Source organism: Amblyomma mixtum, chromosome 8 (genome assembly GCF_055824585.1).
Source record: "Amblyomma mixtum isolate Tamu chromosome 8, ASM5582458v1, whole genome shotgun sequence".
Classification (NCBI taxonomy): domain Eukaryota; kingdom Metazoa; phylum Arthropoda; class Arachnida; order Ixodida; family Ixodidae; genus Amblyomma; species Amblyomma mixtum.
The window spans coordinates 146,982,950-147,002,411 of NC_143019.1; the positions used below are offsets into that span (position 1 = coordinate 146,982,950).

At 47.3% G+C, this 19,462-nt stretch overlaps 1 pseudogene; it reads left to right on the plus strand.

Moving 5' to 3' along the window:
* The first annotated feature begins 781 nt into the window (after positions 1-781).
* Positions 782-12,328, plus strand: LOC149334723 (uncharacterized; annotated as a pseudogene).
* The last annotated feature ends 7,134 nt before the right edge of the window (positions 12,329-19,462 follow it).

The window sequence follows — 19,462 nt, forward strand, 5'->3', positions numbered from 1 at the left end:
TGAACAGGCACCCTCTGTGTGAAAGAAAACAGGAACTTTGAACTCAAATTTTTTTCTTAATTGCACTTGAAAATGCCATATGATCACTGTACATCAAGGTAAAGTATTTATTTGTTTCTTTACCCTAAAGACCCAGAAGAGGGCATTACATAGGGGGGAATGATTAAAAGAAAGCACACATAACAAATCAACTCATAACAAATGATGGTAAATATACAGAAGGCAGAGTTTGGGTAACTTTTGTTTAAGTGCGGTACACATTGAAACCGCAAAATTCAACACGTTCAAGCAAGTGAGTAATAATTTGGGCAAAATAAGTACCGTATTTACTCGCATAATGCTCGCACTCGCATAATGCTCGCACCCCCCACATTGCCTATCGAAAATTGGAATTTTTTTTTTCCTCGCATAATCATCAGATCCCCAACATCACTCGACAGAACTAAGGAAAAGTGCATGCACTATCAAAATATAGCATTACCAAACTAATGATAAAATGACTAACAGATACAAAGGAGCGGATGACCCAGCTACAGCCTAAGACAACTACAGCTCAGATAGGAAAGAAAATGATTACTTCAAAGCAAAGCGGAATCTTTGGGCTACATAAAAACATTCAAGAGAGCGAGAAGGCGAGAAGGTGTTTCGTCAGTTTTGTTCCGCTGGTACCGCCGCACGTTATCCCGAGTTCCGCGCATAGTTCTGCCATTTTGCGAAGACTTTCGTAGGCCTCGCTCAGTGCGTGCTACTTTTGTCACCGTGCTCTCGGTGCCGCTTCGCCATGGGGCGATACGCAAGCTACACCGCTGCCTTTAAGCTAAAAGCTGTCGAGTACGCTTTGGAGCACGGCAACCGCGCTGCCAGCAGACACTTCGGAGTCAACGAGTTTTGTGTCCGCTACTGGAGACGGCAGCACGACAAGCTCAAGGCAACCAGCAAGACTCGGCGTGCCTTCCGTGGTCCGAAGACGGGAAAGTTCCCTGGGGTTAAAACTGCACTCCTGGACTACATTAAGGCTCTACGGGCGGATGGTTGCGCCGTGTCAATAGAGCTGATGCGGAACCAGGCGCGCGTAATTGCAAGGAAAGAAGGCATCTCGGCGCAAGATTTCCGGGCAAGTAACGGGTGGGCCACGCGGTTCATGCGGCGCAATGGACTTTCGCTCAGGAGGCGGACGACGCTTTGCCAGCGGCTACCTGCAGCCTATGAAGACAAGATTGTGGACTTCCATCGCTTCGTGATACGAATTCGGCAGGAAAAAAACTTCTTGCTCTCCCATATCGGAAACGCGGACCAAACGCCCCTCAATTTTGATATGCCGAGCAGCACTACAGTGGAGCAGACAGGTGCGCGGTCTGTGCACATAAGGACGACTGGTGCCGAAAAACAACGATGCACGGTCATGCTAGGCGTGACTGCGGACGGGCGGAAGCTGCCACCATATGTGATTTTTAAGCGGAAAACCCTGCCAAAAGGAAAGCTGCCCTCCGGAATACACGTGCGGGTGCAAGAGAAAGGTTGGATGACGGCAGAATTGATGATCGACTGGTTGAAGACGGTGTGGGCACGGCGACCGGGAGCACTTCTTTGTCCGTCGCTTCTCGTTCTTGATAGCTTCCGCGGTCACCTCATGGACTCTGTTCGCGCGAAGTTGACGGAATTGCGTACGGACATCGCAGTAATACCAGGTGGCCTCACATCGATGCTGCAGCCTCTGGACGTGTCTTTGAACAAGCCGTTCAAAGATAACGTTCGGAGGCTGCATGCAGAATGGATGGCCGAAGGCCAACACGCTCTTACGCCGGGTGGCAAGATAAAGAGGCCATCTGTGGAGCTGCTGTGCAGCTGGGTAGCAGATGCATGGAGCATGATTGGCGCTGACGTGGTCGTGAAGAGTTTCAAGAAAACTGGCATTTCCAACGCCCTGGACGCGACAGAAGACCACTTGGTGTGGGACGAAGATGAAGAGGGTGAAGCTGAGGAAGCCGACGAAGCAGCGGCCAGCGATAGCGATGGCAATGTCGACGTGGACTCCGCGGACTCTGAGTGATGGTGATGTTGCGGGCGGCCAGCCTTCGCAAATAAAGTGTTTCTGCAGCTAGTGTTTGTCGTCTCTGTGGTTTTAATACAAACGTAAGTCCTGCTTGTAATTGAAGTTTTGGTTAAATTTACAATAGCTGGCTTGAGAACCCCGGTTCACAGCCTATTTACATTTGCTTTCAGCACTCCAAAGCATTGTTCAAAAATTTTCCCCGCGTAATTATCGCACCCCCTAACTTCGCACCGATTTTCTGCGAAAAAAAGTGCGAGGATTATGCGAGTAAACACGGTAACTAAAAATACAATGGCACAAAAAAGAGGCTCCGGAGCTGTTCAGCACACAAGAAATGGCAAAGCAAATAAAGGACGGCCAAAAAGTCACGGACACGGTAAATCATCTAGCACTCTATGACGCATTTTCCGTGTTCAGAAATGTTAGTAAAGCTGTTTGAAAAGATGATAATTCAGTATGGCCGACAATGCTGGATGGCAATGAGTTCCATTCATTTATTGACAAAACCAGCGGTGACTTCTGATATTTTAGTGTGCGAACGAAAATCGGACGTACCTTATGCGCATGATCCAGGCGAGCTGAACAATGAGGTGCAGGAAAGATATGATTTCGGGAGAATGGCGTTTCGCTATAGTATAAGGTGTGAAATAATGACAACCGGGCGAACTTTCTACGTGTAGCAAGAGGTTGAAGATTCATGGCTTGCTTCATTGCTGATACGCTTTGATGACGTGAGTAGGATGACAGTATGAATCTGACGGCTTTATTTTGTACTTCTTCTAAAGCATTTGTAAGAATCGCGTGGGAGGAGTTCCATATAACAGAAGCGTATTCAACAGATGACCTGATAAGCGTTGTATAAGCGCTGTGCCGTGTTTCAGCGTTCGCCAGGGGTAAACGGCGTTTCGAGAGACCAATTTTTTTAAAGGCTTTATTAGTTATGTATTCAATGTGAGCATCCCAGGTTAAGTTCTGACTGAAAAACACTCCCAGATATTTTATACACGACACGGAGTCAATTCCACTATTATTTAACCGGTAATTATTCTGTGATGTTCTGTGATGCTTGTATATACACTGCTTCTACTGCAATAAGAATGGTCATGTGAAATGCTGTGGCTAAAACAATAAACGCTCTTACTGAATGTATGTTGCACTAAAAAAAGCATTGGTGGTGCTTTCTCATTCCAACAACCATCACAAACATTTAGTGCCTTAACTCAGCACTGCACTCGTGGTTTTATGCATGTCCATCGCACAGGTAATGACCACAGGCACAGTACTAAGGCGGAAAGTGATAGCAGGGAAGGGGCAGGTGGGTCAATGTAAGCATTGGCAAAAGAGAGTGCACACTGATGCGTTTAACACACAGGGTGAGCTGTTTCAACACCTGTTCTGCTTTCAGAGAGAGACTGCAACCAGCTGCTGAGGGACTGGGAAGTATACTGGCAAACACACTGCCAATAAAGTGGCAGCTGGTGGGGCACTTGTTTAAACACAGTTATAAAGGCTTGTATTTGGCAAACCATTCAGACCACTAGGCTGGCTGTGGTCAAAGGCACAACCACATCACACAGTTGCTCACACACTTGCAGATGCGTGTTGTGCACCGACACGAGGCAATGACGGTGGCAACAGAAACAGTGGCTGTGATATGACTCTCCACGCCAGCATGGTGAGTCATTGCTTGACGCTAGAGTTGCCACCGCAATTGTCCCTGCACCATCTCAAGGTATGCCTGCCTCTGGAAACGGGTCGTCCTAAGAGGCCGAAAATACAGTAGTGCATCGGTCTCCCCTGGAGGTAGGCAAGGAGGGATCCTGTCTCTACTAAGCAGCCGGCATGCAGAGGTAGCCCGTTGTTTCTAGGTCAGTAGCAGTGTCGCCTGTGCACTCGGCTGACATGGATGCATCCAAAGAGAGGTGAAGTGCAGCACTCGCAGTGATGATGCACACTGTCCGCTCCCACTGGCGGTGGTGCGTACGGTGCCTTTGAAAGCACAGGAAGTAGCGATTCGGCCCATCGATGCACTGCTCAACCGCATATAGCACAAAAAATGTGGCATGTTGTACAGGTCTTCAGCTGGTCGGGTCTGTGATGCCACGCCAGTGGTGCAAGCAGCCATGGCTGGCTCCAATGTGTAGACACTGTCTCCTGCATAACAAAAAATGACGCAGTTAAGCATGTTCCTTCTCGGTGATCTCAACAGCCTTACAGGACGCTCTACTATACAATGGAAGACTCATGCCAATAGCCCACAGCCAGGCTCTGCAGAATATTATATTCATGAGTATACAGACAGCACAGGATGGTGATGTATAAGTGAGCACTGCTATAAGGTCAGTATTCTACCATCCTACTGATATAAATGATGAATTATGATTGCCTACACAACACAAACGCTGTCAGGTGCATTTTGCCTTGGTTTCTTAGACAGGAAATATCATGTATTTCAACAACGTTATATGAGTGCTGTGTTTCTCTTGTAATTGGCCAAAAATACACTCTACCATACTCTAAAGTGTCTGCACTGGTGTAACTAGCCAGGCTCATTCTTGTAGCTTTAGCAGATCAGGGCAAATGCAGTGGGCTGGAGGGCCTTTTTACAGCTTACTCAGAAAAAAACTTCACCATCGTCCAGCAGGCCTTCCTCCGCCTCGGAGTGGCGCCAGAAGACAGCGTCGTGGAAGGATCCGGGTCAGCGCGTGTCCACGGCCAGAATACGCATGTTCGCACCACAGATCTGAGAAAAAACACGCACAGCACGAACTTACTCTCGTTGCCGAGGCCAGCACTTGTAGCCGAACTCATGCGGTCGAAAACAGAGGCCAAGGTCTACTCACTCATGTGAGCAGCGTAGAACCCCTTGCGACTTGCTCGCAGCGCTGGCCCGCGGCTTCTTGATGGCGATGAGTGTGTCATCGACACACCCGACGCAGCCGGCGATACTGCCGCGGTGAAATTTTAAGCGAAGGAAGCCCTGCTTCGCCGCCGCCTTCTCTTCGGGTCTCGCCGGAAAGCGAACACATCCCCTTCTGCGACCCAACGTTGACAATGGTCTCCGCCACCCACCGCAAACACACGGTCGGCTGAACTACGCCGACGTTTGCTTCATTTCCCACGGCGCCTTGAACCCACGGGTGGTGAAGAAGCGCAGCGGGCACAGTACCTACCTGCTGATCCACCGACAGCGCGCTCACCCGCACACTCCGAGTTCAACGGCGAGGTCGTCGCACAGCCATTGTGCACATTGTGCAGTCTCCTTGAAGCGTCGAAACAACTCGTTTCGCACGTCAAAACCGTCTTCATGCACCCTCCTACACCGTTGCTCGCGCGGAACAGCCGCCATATTCGATCACAAAGTTTGAGAGCGGTTTATGAGCTGCCTTTTTCGCTCTCAAGTTTCAGCCCGCATAATTAGGTGCGCAACGTCACCACTTTAGCCGTGTTCACTACGTCACCGTTGACGCAAAAAACGCCGGCCAAGGCCAACCAATGGGAGCGTTGCATATGGTGGCATTGTGAGCGTTTTAGTAACTTTTATTATAGACTTTTATTAACTTTTATTATTTTATTGTGCAGAATATGCCCCCTGGGCAATGGCGTGCTTTACAGTCTTTGAATGGGCAGAATCATAGGGCATTAATTCCTTTCGTACGCGAGGGCAATACATCCAGCAAAAGCTTTCGTGTTTAAGGGTGATGTTAATGTCTAAAAACTGCAACCTATTGCCTTGGGCAAGCTCATGGATGAAGTCCAAACCTTTTCCAAGTACTTTAAAAGCAGATAAAACTTCTTCCACTGTTTGTGAGTAAAATGACGGAACCTGTTTTTTTTTTAAATTATAAAAAAATCGTCAGCATATCCTAAAGTTTCCAGCACTTTGGCTTCGTCAAAAGTATCTACCAATGACCTCTCCAGCTCCGCAAGAAAGATGTTATACAGCACAGGAGCGACGCAGGAACCAATACAAATTCCCCTTTTTTGAACAAACAGCTGGTCTGCAAATGATACCAAAGTGCAAGACAGGTAAAACTCTAACATTGCCATGAAATTCTCAGCAGAAACACCTGCAGCATTTTGGAAAGGAACCACACCATTCTTTTCAATGCATGACTGTACAGCAGCTAACAACTCAGTCTGTGGGATAGAATAGAACAGATCGACAACGTCAATAGAAAACATATAGCCTGAAGACTTGTTGTCATGCAAAAATTTAACAACATCAAGAGAGTTCCTGCAAGAAAAAGGGTCTTCGACATCGAAACTATTAATTCCATGACTACAGCGCAAAGAACGGGACAAGAAGAAGGACACAGGCAGAGACACAACACAGCGCTGACTTACAACTGAAATCTTTATTATCTGCCAGCCTGAATAAGTACCTAGCAGGCGGTGAAAAATGAAAAGTAATAGACACAAGTCATGCCGCGGAAACAAAAAATTGCAAAAAACTGAAGATTGCATAAGCGCGCCATCTATACTGCTGTCAGGAAAAGAAAAACGCTACCTTGAATGTGAATGCTGGCACGCGTGTGCTTTAGTCTGTTTTTTTATTTTTTGAATTTTTTGTTTCGCCGTGTCGCTGCGGCATTGCAGCAGCGACACGGATGAGCCATGGGTTATAGTACGCGCTGAGAAAAAAACTATGCTTTATTCATTGACTTATTTATTTCCTTATTTCCACGCCGCGGTGAATTAGTGGTCAAGGCGCTTGATTACTGAGCAGGGGAACCCGGGTCCTAGCTTCGGCGGCCGCATTGCTATTTAGGCGGCAAGCATCATTGCTTATTGAAGAAACCCATGTGGTCCAAATGATCCGGAGCCCTCTGCTTCGGTGTCTCTAGCGGCCTGACTCCCCTTGGGCCAAAAACATAGCTCTAATTTTATAGCTATATTTTTCTCATGCGATAAAATTCACAAACTAAAGCGCGTTTGGCTTTCTTTTTGATCAGATGACCGGAACGTCACGTAAATGAAACAGCCACAAAAGCTCGCGAGAGTTTGTAAATCTCATCTCATAATCACATCTATCCCTCCTCGCTTCTTCAGCCTGGTTGTCGTGACAGGTGTTTTGCCCTGTAAGTTCGCACGTTATCTTCTGCTCCGCCAGCAAGAGTAAGATTCAACCGGTCTTAATTGGCCATTGATCGTTCGTAATCCCAAAACATACCCATACACTATTAGAAATGCATTCGCAAATAACATATTAGTTTAGGACGCTTATAGTCTGCAAAACACACACCGTGAAATACTCAAGCCTTTTAGCTTTTCGTTTCTGCTGAAAGGCGACCAGTTCGACTATGAGTTCAACCTGCAAGATCGCGTTCACTAAACAAATGGCATCCCACTGCTTGCTAGGTTGCTTTAATGGTTATACTTCCCGGCGGCAAAATATAACTGAGTAAAATCATGGGGGAATGCAAAGTAGGCTATTACGCGCGTATGCAGCCCTTTTTATTTGGCTCTCGGAACTTCAGAGTTCATCTTTGCGCACGTACACGAGATCACAGTCCAAAAGACGGGCCTGATGAGCACTACTCTTAATCACTTCCTTCTGGGTTAAAAAGAACCAACTTTCTGCAAGCCACACTGTGGTTTTAGAACCTTTGTCGGCCAGTTTCTTATCGGTCTAGTAGCGGTCTACGTGCTCAGAGTGAGCAGTATACTCAAGCGTTACTGTGAAACGGGCCGGGCCGGGCCCGGGCTGGGCTTCACTCCGGGATTCACGGGCCGGGCCGGGCTCGCTAGAGCGATAATATAGCGGGCCTGTGCCGGGCCCGAGGTTGAAGCCGCGGGCCTGGGCCGGGCTCGGGCTCCAGGTCTCGGGCCCGGGCCGGGCTTGGGCCTCAGATTGAGGCCCGTGCAGTGCTCTAAATACATCACAATCACGTGAACAAATAGAGCAACGAGCATTGGTCTAGCGGAATCAAGATCATCAAACGCACAATATGCCACGTGGTGAACTCCGAACAAAGGCACCCCTGAGAACCGAAATGAAGCAAGTCACGAATTATCTAAAAACGATACTTCTTTGTCAACTAATGCCAAAGAAGGCTGGCTGATACACTGCGATTCTTTCTTCCGTGTGAAATAAGCTTCCATAATCTCCCTGGTCAATTTATCCCGGTGTCTAAAAATTTTAGTTTTTGTGACCAAAGGGCGGCAGTTTTTCTATTTCTTTTTATCATTTTCCTTCCCACAATCGCGGCAATGATCTTTCAGATGAGAGTATCTGGTGTCTGATAGCGAGTTAAGTTAAGAGATCAGTACGTCACTGAACTTTAATACCGCCGCTAAAATTACTTCAATAGCTAGAAATCACGCTACACGGCTCACACACCAGGCAAGGACTATACCTACTGCCACTTACTTTCACTTGCCGCATGTGCAATCCGTGTTTCCCGCCGCTGGAACCTTGCTGAATACGTAAAAGAAATACACTCGTTACGAAACCAACATGCAGTAGGAACGTCAATAATTATTTGAAATTTTGGTCCAAAAAACAGAAAACTGGCTAATACACGCCTCAAACCACCAAGCTCAGAAAATATAACTTGCATTGTTTCAGTAGTGCGATGACTATGGTGGTGCCATTGAGCGTATGAGCAAAGAGCCTTTTTTATGCAACATGCACCTTAGACAAAAATAAAACTGTGATCCTTAATAAAACAAAAAATAACTGCAAAAAAGGATGTTTGTTATTAGTTTTTACGATCACTGCTCTAAGAGCACGAACAGGTGGCCAGTTGTTTTTGCTGTGGTGTCACTGTCGTCGTCAGTGTCTGTTATGGTCAGAAGGCGGGAATACAGTTGGCGTCAAGGTGGTTAAGTTGTGATCTTGGAGGAGAAGATTGTGTAAGCACACCCTCGATAGCTATAACAGAACGGGAATTGGACTATTTGAGCCAGGTTCAGTTAGAGTAACTAGGTCGCCCTTCCCTAATTTCGAAGTTCTAAAGTTTGGGGTTTCTGTATTCAGCTAATGGCCCTTTTGGAATTGCTTATTTTCAAGGGTAGACGTGCAGGCTAGTTGGTGAACCATGATTCTTTAAAACAGCGCAAAAGACAGGGACACAGATAGAAAAGACACACACAGCGCTGACTTACAACTAAATTTATTCATGGAAAATACATGTATATATACATAAGGGAAGATGCGCGAAGGCGGCAAACTGGTAAAATGCGCCAAAAAAATTGAAAAAAACCTATTGACGTGTCGCGCGCTTTGCCAAGTACACCCGTTCTTTTTCAGATAGCGCAAGAGAAGGGGTGCTGACGCAAAGGTCACCCAGAGCTGATATCCTTTGGGCCTCAAAATCAGGAAGTGTAAACCCATGTTTCATAGGTGCCGAACTTTCAAAAGAAGCAAGGACCGAACCACGAGGGAAATAATTGAGGACCCGTCAGTACGAATTAGGACTACAAGTCATTTTCACCGGCTGGAATCGTGACCTTTCCTGGTGCGTACTCAGTCTCAGTTTACTCATTGAAGTGTATTTTATGCTATTTTTGCGTTCGTAATGAAAAAAATTCTAACGCATTTATCGGCACGTTACATTTTTACGCTCACTTGTTTGGCTGCTTTGCCAAACTCGCTGTGTATTGAAACAAAGGCTGGTGATGTATGCAACTGGCCTCTACTACCGAAATGTGGGCATGCGTTCGGATGGTGTGCCGAAGTGCGTGTGCAAGCACACTCCGCTCCTCACGGCTGCCTTTTAGTGCTGCAAGGGCAACCTTTGACGCTTCATAGACTTGCCTCGGTAAAAGTGGCGTAAATTACTGGGTGTGTTTGTTGTGGTTGCTGTGCTATTGTCTTGTCACCTATAAAAGTGAACAATTATGCTTTCTTTTGCCGCATCCCTGACTTATTGGGCTCGGCAGAAGAGTATTGATGCCACCGCAGCTGTTCACCTGACGATTATGCTCAACGAGAAGATTCAGTGAAAGCGCCGAGCGCAATAAAACACTGACGCACGCGGAAATCATCTGCAGTATTTTGGGCTCCCGTGATGGCCATGTACTCGCTTACTCAACTGTATTTGAGCTAGCTGGAGTGCTTGGACGTCCCGACGACTCCATAGGGAAGTCTGTGGCTGGGATGCAGTAGGTCTCCGTTCCATCTGAAATTGAAACAGGTGTCAGCAGCATCTCGTATTGCAGCTGGTTCCAGTCGCAACTGGTTTAAGGAACAAATTTCTAGTTGCAACAATTGGAAATGTGTCCCTTAAAACAGTTGGACTGGAACCAGTTAAAAATTTTCACCTGGGTATTGATCTGTGCATAGTCAAATTCTCTTTATATAGACGTCTAGACTACGTAGACTGGGCGTACTTGTTCACAAATATCTGATAAATGTCGAGCGTGATGTCTGCAGTACGTACCTACAACGTGAACTGGACCCCAATTTTCATGTTGTAGGTACGTAGATTTTTCGTAAACGGTACTAAAATGGATGTCTAATGGAGGTGTCTAATGTCCAGCGTAAATATCTCGCCGATGTCTATGTGACGTTTTATGGTTTACTGGGTGTATGTGGCTTCAGCTCAACGCCTGCTACCACCACAGAAAGCCATAATTGAGGTAAATACACATGTTGTATTTGAATAATGTATGGTAGTAAGAATGTGGCTAGTATGCCCAAAAATGTTCGCAGCTGCAGCTTTGAGTTTTATTTTCTTAAGTGCATATAACATACGTGCGTATAACGCAGGATGGTGTATTGAAGTGCTGAATGTAGCTGCTTATTCTGCGTAAACATATGTGCACATATATTTCAACCATCATGCACAGCAAATTGTTGTTGCTCTCAAATGCAAATCTGCTAGTTGAAGCAGAGCTGCTGCTGGAGTCTATCTGTTTTTACCTGAGAAAGCATATTTTTCTGTTGTTTTTTTTTGCAGTCACTAACTCTCACCATCACCGAGGCTCTTCAACTGGAGAAAAGTACCAGTGGGCAAAATAAGAGTGCTGCATGGAAGGCAGCCCGCCGTCAACGACTGACCGCATCCAACTTTGGTGCAATTATGAAGCGGGAGAACTGGACAGTGAAGGGGCTCAAGAACTTGACTGCCGAGAGGGACCTGTCACGAGTGAAAGCAATCCAGTAAGCACCCATTTTTACATGTAAAAATAGTCTTGTGCTCAGACTAATCCTTGCATGCACTGCTTTTAAAATGCATCAGTCTTTTAGCGTTACCTGTTCGAGTGTGTTACATTTTATGACACCTTTTTCTTGTATGGACACAAGCCGGGACATTGGCTCTGAAGTAACAGTTTGGTTTATGGGGTTTAACATCCCAAAGTGACTCAGCCTATGAAGCGTCCTGTAGTAATGCATCACATAATCACAGGAAGAGGCCATTGAGGGCTGGTTGATGTGCCATGAAGCCTTTAGCAGCGCTGTGAACAAACACTGATAGCATAAAAGCACGCAAAAGTAACGAAAAGTTCAGTGCATGAAATTAGTCTTTATTAATATTTAGTGCTCCCTGCTTTTGTACATTCTTATTCAAACTTGGACATGAAAAAATATTTCTTCCATAATGCACAGGTTATTTCATCATAAGTGTTCATGCCGTCTTGTAACAAACTCGGTTCATTTTGACAGACACACATTCGAAGGCACTTCGATACAACAGCTTCAATCTGATGCAACAAAGTTTGACACAATTATAAGATAGCTAATATTGTTCGGTATGGGTTACTTAATGATCATATTTCTGCTTTCACTGGCAGCCTTTCTGTGTGAACTGGAGATATTGTTTTTCAATGCAGTGTGGATGACTATTTTTGGTATCTTCATTTCAGGTACGGCATTTCAAATGAGCAGCAAGCCATACGCCGATACGTGACGACAATGCAGGCACGTGCAGACTTTTTATTGTGGATTTGCTGTACGTCCAGCTTGCCGGTGGCTGGGAGCCTCACCAGATAGAATAGTGTGGGACCCAGAAGAAGGCAGCCATGGAATTATTGAGGTCAAATGCCCTTATTCATTGAAGGATATGGATTTCCCAAACCTAGAAGGGTTCATGCCTTGTGAAGGACGTGACCGGAGTCATCAGGCTTCATCGCCAAGGTTTTTATTACTATCAAGTTCTTGGCCAAATGGCACTAACTGGCCTCACATGGGCAGATTTTGTTGTCTATTCACCACATTTCATTGTCATCGAAAGGATAAGGTTCGACAAAGCTGCTTGGCAGCTATGTAGAAACAAGCTAGACAAATTCTACTTTGACACACTTCTCCCATATTTGGCAGAACAATAAACGGTCATCAAAGGCCGTGGAAAATGATAACACAACTGCTTCACTGTCTATTACATTTCGACACGAAACATATACAAGTGATATTGATGTCTTTTATTCAGACAACAAGGTCTTAGATGCAAGGGCAGATGTGCTGCGCCTGATGGAATCCAGGTATCCTACACATTGAATAGAGCATGCAGCAAAATAAAACATCATACAGTAACATCACTTATACATTTGCAAAGAAGGGAAGAAAATGCGTACATCTACAGCAATGAAAAAGACTACCAAATAGTGCCCATGCACTATCCTGTATCGTTGCACCCTATAAGCGGGCTCTGGAGATTGGTCAGAAATGCACAAACAGCCCACATTTCATTGATGATAGGCGCTATGGTCAGTGGAACGGGCCTGTCGAAGATGTGGAATGCTTTGATGCGCTGAATACGCCTCTCAACATGAATCCTTAGTTTTGCAATTTCTTGAGTTTCGGTTACTTCTGCTGTGAAAAAGTCCCACCGTAAAAATGGAGGAGTATTCAGTGCGACACCAATCTTACTAAGGAGGTCATCTATCTTAAATCCCTTGTCAGCCATGACTGTCTCCAGGCTGAAACACGAGCTTCAGAAATCCACATTTCTGCACCAAGTCCTTGTCAGAAATCGACCCGGCAAATAGTTTCGACACAAAACTGATAGTCCCATCTGGTGCTATAGCAAGCAATGCTTTAAATGTATGTGCCGACTTGTAGGTGGAGAAAGTTTGCGACTGCAACACAAGAGAGCTTGGGACCTCGCACCTTACCTCTGTTGCATCTATGATTACTCTAGTACTTGAGTACCCCTGTGTGGTAAACACAGCTGGCATTTATTCATTTACTTCTTCTCTGGACATCCAGAGGTTAAGCTGGTCTATCTGCAGGTACATGAAGCTAATCCAGGTCGTGCACAACCTGGATACTGTTGCCATTGAAATCTTAAACCTGTAGACCAGGTGTTTTTCAAGCAGCCCAAGACGAAGCCTCACGAGCACTAAGAACAGCTGTTCTTTGGCAGGCAGAAAATGGGGCCTTCCAGCATTGTTAGTGCCCTCCTTATAACTCCTTGACCAGGCCTTAACATTTCCGCAGTTCTCCCCTGGGTCAAGGAAATCATAAAAGCTTATGAAAGCCTCATGGCTTGGAAGGCCCGTGTAGAATGCTATGTATTCAGGGCTGTCTTTTAAACATTCAACGGAAAATTTGCGACTCAGTCGTTTTTCAAGCTGCACATTTTTAGCTTCTACAAGCTCACCTTCACGTTGCAACCTGTAGAAAGAGGCTTTTGCTAAGCTCAGTTGCTCTGCCTGGCCCTTAAGCTTTGCCTCAAGGGTTTCAATATGTGCCATCAGAGCTTCAACTTTTTGCATGAGGTCCGCCATTTCCCGCGAGCACGCACACTCGCACGCAGGGTCGTCACCGATGCTGCTCGATGAGCTGGCCTCGGCAGGAATGCTCCCGTCGCCCATTTCCGCCGCCTCCGGTGACAACATCGGTGGGCGGCACAAGGTCGGATGTAGCGGCACTAGCACCGTTGGTAGCAGAGTTTATGCTGCATGATTGCCTGCTTCGAGGTTTTCTTCTCGGCGGAGGTTTCGGCGCAGAGAAGGCAAAGACAGTCGGCACAGCATCTTGTCTGGGAAAACGCCGATTCCCCGCTACGTTTCGAAGATTTCGAGGCATTTCTTGCAAGAAATGCCTCGAACACACTTTGGTGAATTTTTTCACGTTGAAAAACTTCCCCTCGTCACGTTTAATGGCAATCAGCCACCTCTTCTTCCAATAAGCGTCCCGTGGGAAGCAATAGAAGGACACCTACAACAAAAGAAATAGACGCAAGGTCACGCACGAACTAAGTGCATGAATGAGAAAAGGCAGATAATGAGTGTACTTGCCTTCGAGCCGTTTTCGTCGAGCACTCCTCTTTGCTTGCACAGTGGCACACAGCAGTGAACGGGCATGATGCGGGTAGTTCTCAACACAGCGGTTGAGAAACGCGGGGAAAGCGGGCGATTCCGCACGGACGGCGTCGCGTCTGCGTGCGTGCACGGATGCTACCGGAGTGGCTCGGCAAGCTAATGGCGGCAGCTAAGGCTTCGCGTTTCACTCGATAGATGGCCACCTGCACGATTGGGACCCTCTGATTATAAACACTTCCTTATAACATCCGATCTACGAATACTTTCGGGATGATCCCACCGCGGCTTTTATAAGGACGTCATGTCAGTATAACGTTCGAGCCGCGACTGTTTCCGGATAATCCCAGTGCGGACTTCATACCGATGACCCAGGGACGTCCCGTTAGGGATGTGGGACGTGCGTACATTTTTGGGACATCCTGCGGACGTTTGGTGTTGTCTGGGCAATTGTCCCCTTGAGTGAGTCGAAGCTTGTGGTCGGTGAAGAACTGAACGACTCTTGGTGGACGACTCATGTCTAGCTCCTTTGACGGGCGCGGTCCTGTTGGAAGTTGCGCCTCTCCCGTCTAGCTTTCTGTGTGTTCTCTGTTTCGGCGCTACAACCATTTTCTGGAAATCTGTTCAAGTCATCGACGATATGTGCTCTTGAAAGCTTCCTTGATGACTTTGTCAATTGTAGTGCAGTGCGAGAGTCACTGAAGATAACCCACACTGTTGGCAGTTGTTGCAGAATGTAAGTAAATGGCGCTCCTAGCAAACCACAAACCTCTCAGAGACGTCTAGCTAGACGTCTCTGAGAGATTTGTGGTTTGCTGGGCTCTTAGAGTTGCCAGCTTGGTAGCAGTCGCCGAGTCGCTGTAGTTGTAGTGCACGCCAATTGCTGGAAGTGTCAGAGGCATCAGTGTAGATGTGGCGGTGCACACTGTAGCAACCATAAATGTGCTCAAGAGCAAAGTATTTAAGTGCAGGATCGGGGGGTGTTTGTTTTTATTTTAATGCCAGACACTGTTGTCTTGATGTGCCATCCTATGTACCTCCAAGGTGGGGAGGAGGTTGTGACAGAGTACTGGTATTTTTATGGGAAAAGGTCAGAAATCAGAAACTTCCTCTATGTAATACTCTGTGAATGGATGGTTAAGTGCAGGAGCCACAAACCGCACCTCGGCACGAAGCAGCTCCAGGGTTAACAGTACTGATGCAGATAGGCGTCTGCTCTCTGCTAGAGTACCCACTCTGGAGGTGTTCTTGGGAAGGCCAATGCTGATTTGCAAGGCTTTAGCTTGCATAGCTTCACGGATTTTAATATTTGCTTGCAAAATACCCTGAAGAGCTGGGAGACTGTAGCGAAGGCCTTCACAGAGCGCTCCATACAGTCGTAGTAATGAAGGTGCAGAACAGCCTCTTCTGGTAGTGGAGAGCATACAAATGATATAGGCGCAAGAGCAGAGCTTGACTTTCAGCTGTTGCACATGTGGGGACCATGATAGCTACCTGTCAAACGTCACCTTCTGGAATTTATGGCTTGTGACGTGTTTTATTGGGGTACCAGCAACTTTCAGCACGTAGCGCGAAAGATAGCGCCTCGAAAATGCAATCGCTGAGCTTTTATCTGGCAACATGGCAAGACCGTGCTGACTTAAGAATGATTTGATGCAGCGTTTTGCCCTCTGTAGTCAGACATCCACAATGCGCCTATTGCATCCGGAACACCATACATGTGCATAGAAGGAGAGTTCAACTGTAGGTGGTAATCATTTTTCCAAGCCAACAAGTGAGATATTGAAAAGGTTGTGACTTAAAATCCCCCCTTGAGGTACTCCGAGAGATATTTGATACAGATGTGTGTCACCTTAACTTGCTGACGTGAAAATCCATCTTTCATGCAGATAGTCACCTAGCCAGTCATACATTCGTCCCCCAATGCTAACTTATTGTAAGGCTGAATGAATTGCCTCATGTGTGACATTATCAAAGGCGTCCTTCATGTCAAGAAACACAGCAATGGTCATAGACTACTCTGTTCTGCTGCGTTTGACACAATTGGTAAAAGCAGTAATGCTGTCAATGCTTGTGCATCCTTTTCGGAAACCAGAAGTGGTCGGAGGGTAAATTCCCCTGTTCATCTGGTCCCAGGTAGAGCGGGAGTGTACCATTTTCTCCGTCGGCTTTCCAATGTAGCTTAGAAGCGCAATGCGACGGTAGGCGCTTAAGTGAGTGTGAGGACTGTGTGAGATTGCAGGTTGTATTTTACACAAACACAAAGGTACAAACAATAAACGAGGCGGCTTTTATAGGAAACGAAACCAATTTCAGTATGGGCTTGGAAAAAAAGGAAAGAAACAAGAGAGCAACGCAACAACACACGGAAAAAACACACGGGGGAACAGAACAGAATCCTTGCGAAAAATACAGGGAAAAGAAAGTCAAAAAGGAAAGTCACACTACTTGTCTCTCATACGAGCATCGAGCGAGGAGGACTGGCTGGGTGTCGGGCAGTCAGGGAGTCTCTGGGCGTTCCAGTGTCGATGCACTGTTGCCGGCGTTTCTCCGTTGGCCTTCAGCGCTACAGCAGCGTCAGCGTCTGTGGGCTCCCAGCACGGTTCCCAGGTCTGGTATCCCGGAAAGGCCACGTAGGCGCCAGAGGCGGCCTGTTTGGAGCAGCTCACGGATGGACGGAGAAGAGTGGCGCCTGGGCCTGGTGGTTGAGGCTCTCGACGATGGATGTCCGGGTCTGGTGGCCCGGACGTCTGCGGCTGAGGCCCAAGCCCGGAACTCGGGGAGCCAGCAGAACTCGTCCACGTCCGTCGCCCACCGCGCTCTTCTCTTCTCTGCCACGTAATCATCTTCTACCTGTCCCGGCGTTCCCCTCCGCACGCGCTCCTCGTGCTTTTTCTTCTTCTCCTCACAAACGACGCTGGATGGCGCTATCTCCTTACAGTGAGTTGATAGTATTCCAAAACCCGGGAAGAAACTTGAAGTGGGCAACCTCAGGCCGATATCGCTAACGTCCTGCCTGGGGAAGCTGATGGAACATGTCATATTAAACAGACTCCAGGAATACGCAGAGGAAAGGGAGGTATTTCCTGAAACGATGCTAGGCTTCAGGAGCAAGTTGTCCACGCAGGACGTCATGCTCCAGCTCAAAGCAGACATCATAGACCCGCCCAACAAAGGGGGCGCCAAAACTATACTGGGCCTAGACCTACATAAAGCCTTCGATAACGTCAAACACGAGGTCATACTAACTAATCTGGCGGAGATTGCCCCTGGAAAGCGGACCTACGACTACGTAAGGGACTTTCTAACCGGCAGAACCGCAGAAATAAATCTAGGAGACATCCAGTCAGAAACTATTAAGCTGGGAGACAAGGGAACTCCGCAGGGCTCAGTGCTCTCTCCTTTCTTATTCAACCTGGCGTTGAAGAACCTACCGCCGCTATTGAAGACTGTCGAAGGTATAAACCATACGCTATATGCGGATGACATAACAATATGGACGCATACAGGAAACGATGGTGAAATAGAACAAAATCTCCAACACGCGATCGATATTGTCCAGGATTACGCGGAATGGGCATGACTAAAATGCTCGCCAAGCAAATCCGAACTTCTGGTGATCCGGGGGGCTAGCAAACGCGATACCAACGCAGGATACATTCACGTACTGGTAAATGAGACTCCGGTAGCCAGAGTTGACAAAATCAGGGTCCTAGGACTTATAATACAGGACAATAGAAAGAACACAGAGACAATAAACAGGCTTAAGTCCACAATTAACATGACAACCAGGCTCATAAGGCGAATAGCTAACAAAAGACGGGGAGTCAAAGAGAAAGATCTCTGCCGAATGGTTCAGGCTTTCGTGATAAGCGGAATAGTTTACGCCGTTCCCTACCTCAAGCTAGGGCTGGCGGAACAGAACAAAATAGATGGGATCATAAGGCAGGCATACAAAGCAGCATTGGGGCTGCCCCACTGCACTCCTACGGAAAGACTTCTTAAACTGGGGATCTACAACACCACCACGGAACTATGCGAGGCACATATATTTGCGCAATTGAGGAGGCTTGCGACCTCACCCCCGGGGAGAAAGATCCTGAGCAACCTAGGATTACATGATAGAATTCCGGAAAGAAACGCGCAAGCAAAATTACAGACCAAAGTTAGAAAATTACTCACTATTAAACCACTTCCAAAAAACATGCACTCTGCTTTTCACGAAGGCAGGAGGAGAGCCAGAGCAAAGGCCCTTGAAGCCAAGTTCGAAGGCTCGGAATACACAACCTATGTAGACGCGGCGGAATACGAAGGAGGCGACTCCTTTGTGGTCGTGGCCGTGAACGACTCGGGTCAAACATTAACGGCCGGTTCGGTCAAAACAAAAACTCAGGGACAGCGGAGGAGGCGGCTATCGCCATGGCAATGGCCAGCACCAAAGCAGTCATCATAATTAGCGACTCCAAGGTGGCTATCAACAATTTTGCGCGGGGTGTGATCTCCCAGGAGGCAGAACGAATATTAAGACATAAAGACTGGGACCAAAGAGAGGTGGAACTAATATGGGTGCCGGCACACTCGGGGAACAGGGGAAACGAGTTGGCTCACAGTATAGCTCGAGGTTATGTCAGCCGAGCAGTGAGCCGGGTTGAGTCCCCAAATTTCACGAGAGATGCATTCATATCATTTCACGAATACACCAATCAGTTTAAACTGGAAAAGAGGATCTATCCGCCACCAGACAAAAAGCTCGACAAAAGCCAGGAAGTAACGTGGCGTCGGCTCCAGACGCGAGCCTTCTTTAGCCCGTCGAGACTAGCACACATGTGTCCAACACAATACAACGCTACTTGCAAACAATGCGGCGAGATAGCCGGATATGACCACATTTAATGGAGCTGCAAAAAGGCGCCGCCACCGGCGGACCTACTACCAGTCCCTTCTCTAGAGCGGTGGGAGGCTATACTGGCCAGCTCAGACCCGTTGACGCAAGTCCGGGCCACTGAGTGGGCTCACAAGGTCGCCAAGAGCCATGGGCTCGAAGCCACCAAGTATAATGCCCACTAGGGCTCAGTGCTGACAATAAACGTTTTCCAATCCAAAAATCCAGGGTTGAGGTAGAGTGTACTAGAATAGGTTGAGTGGCGCGACCCGCGCCTTCGCGCATGCTTTCGAATGACGCTCCGCGCGCGGAAAGCT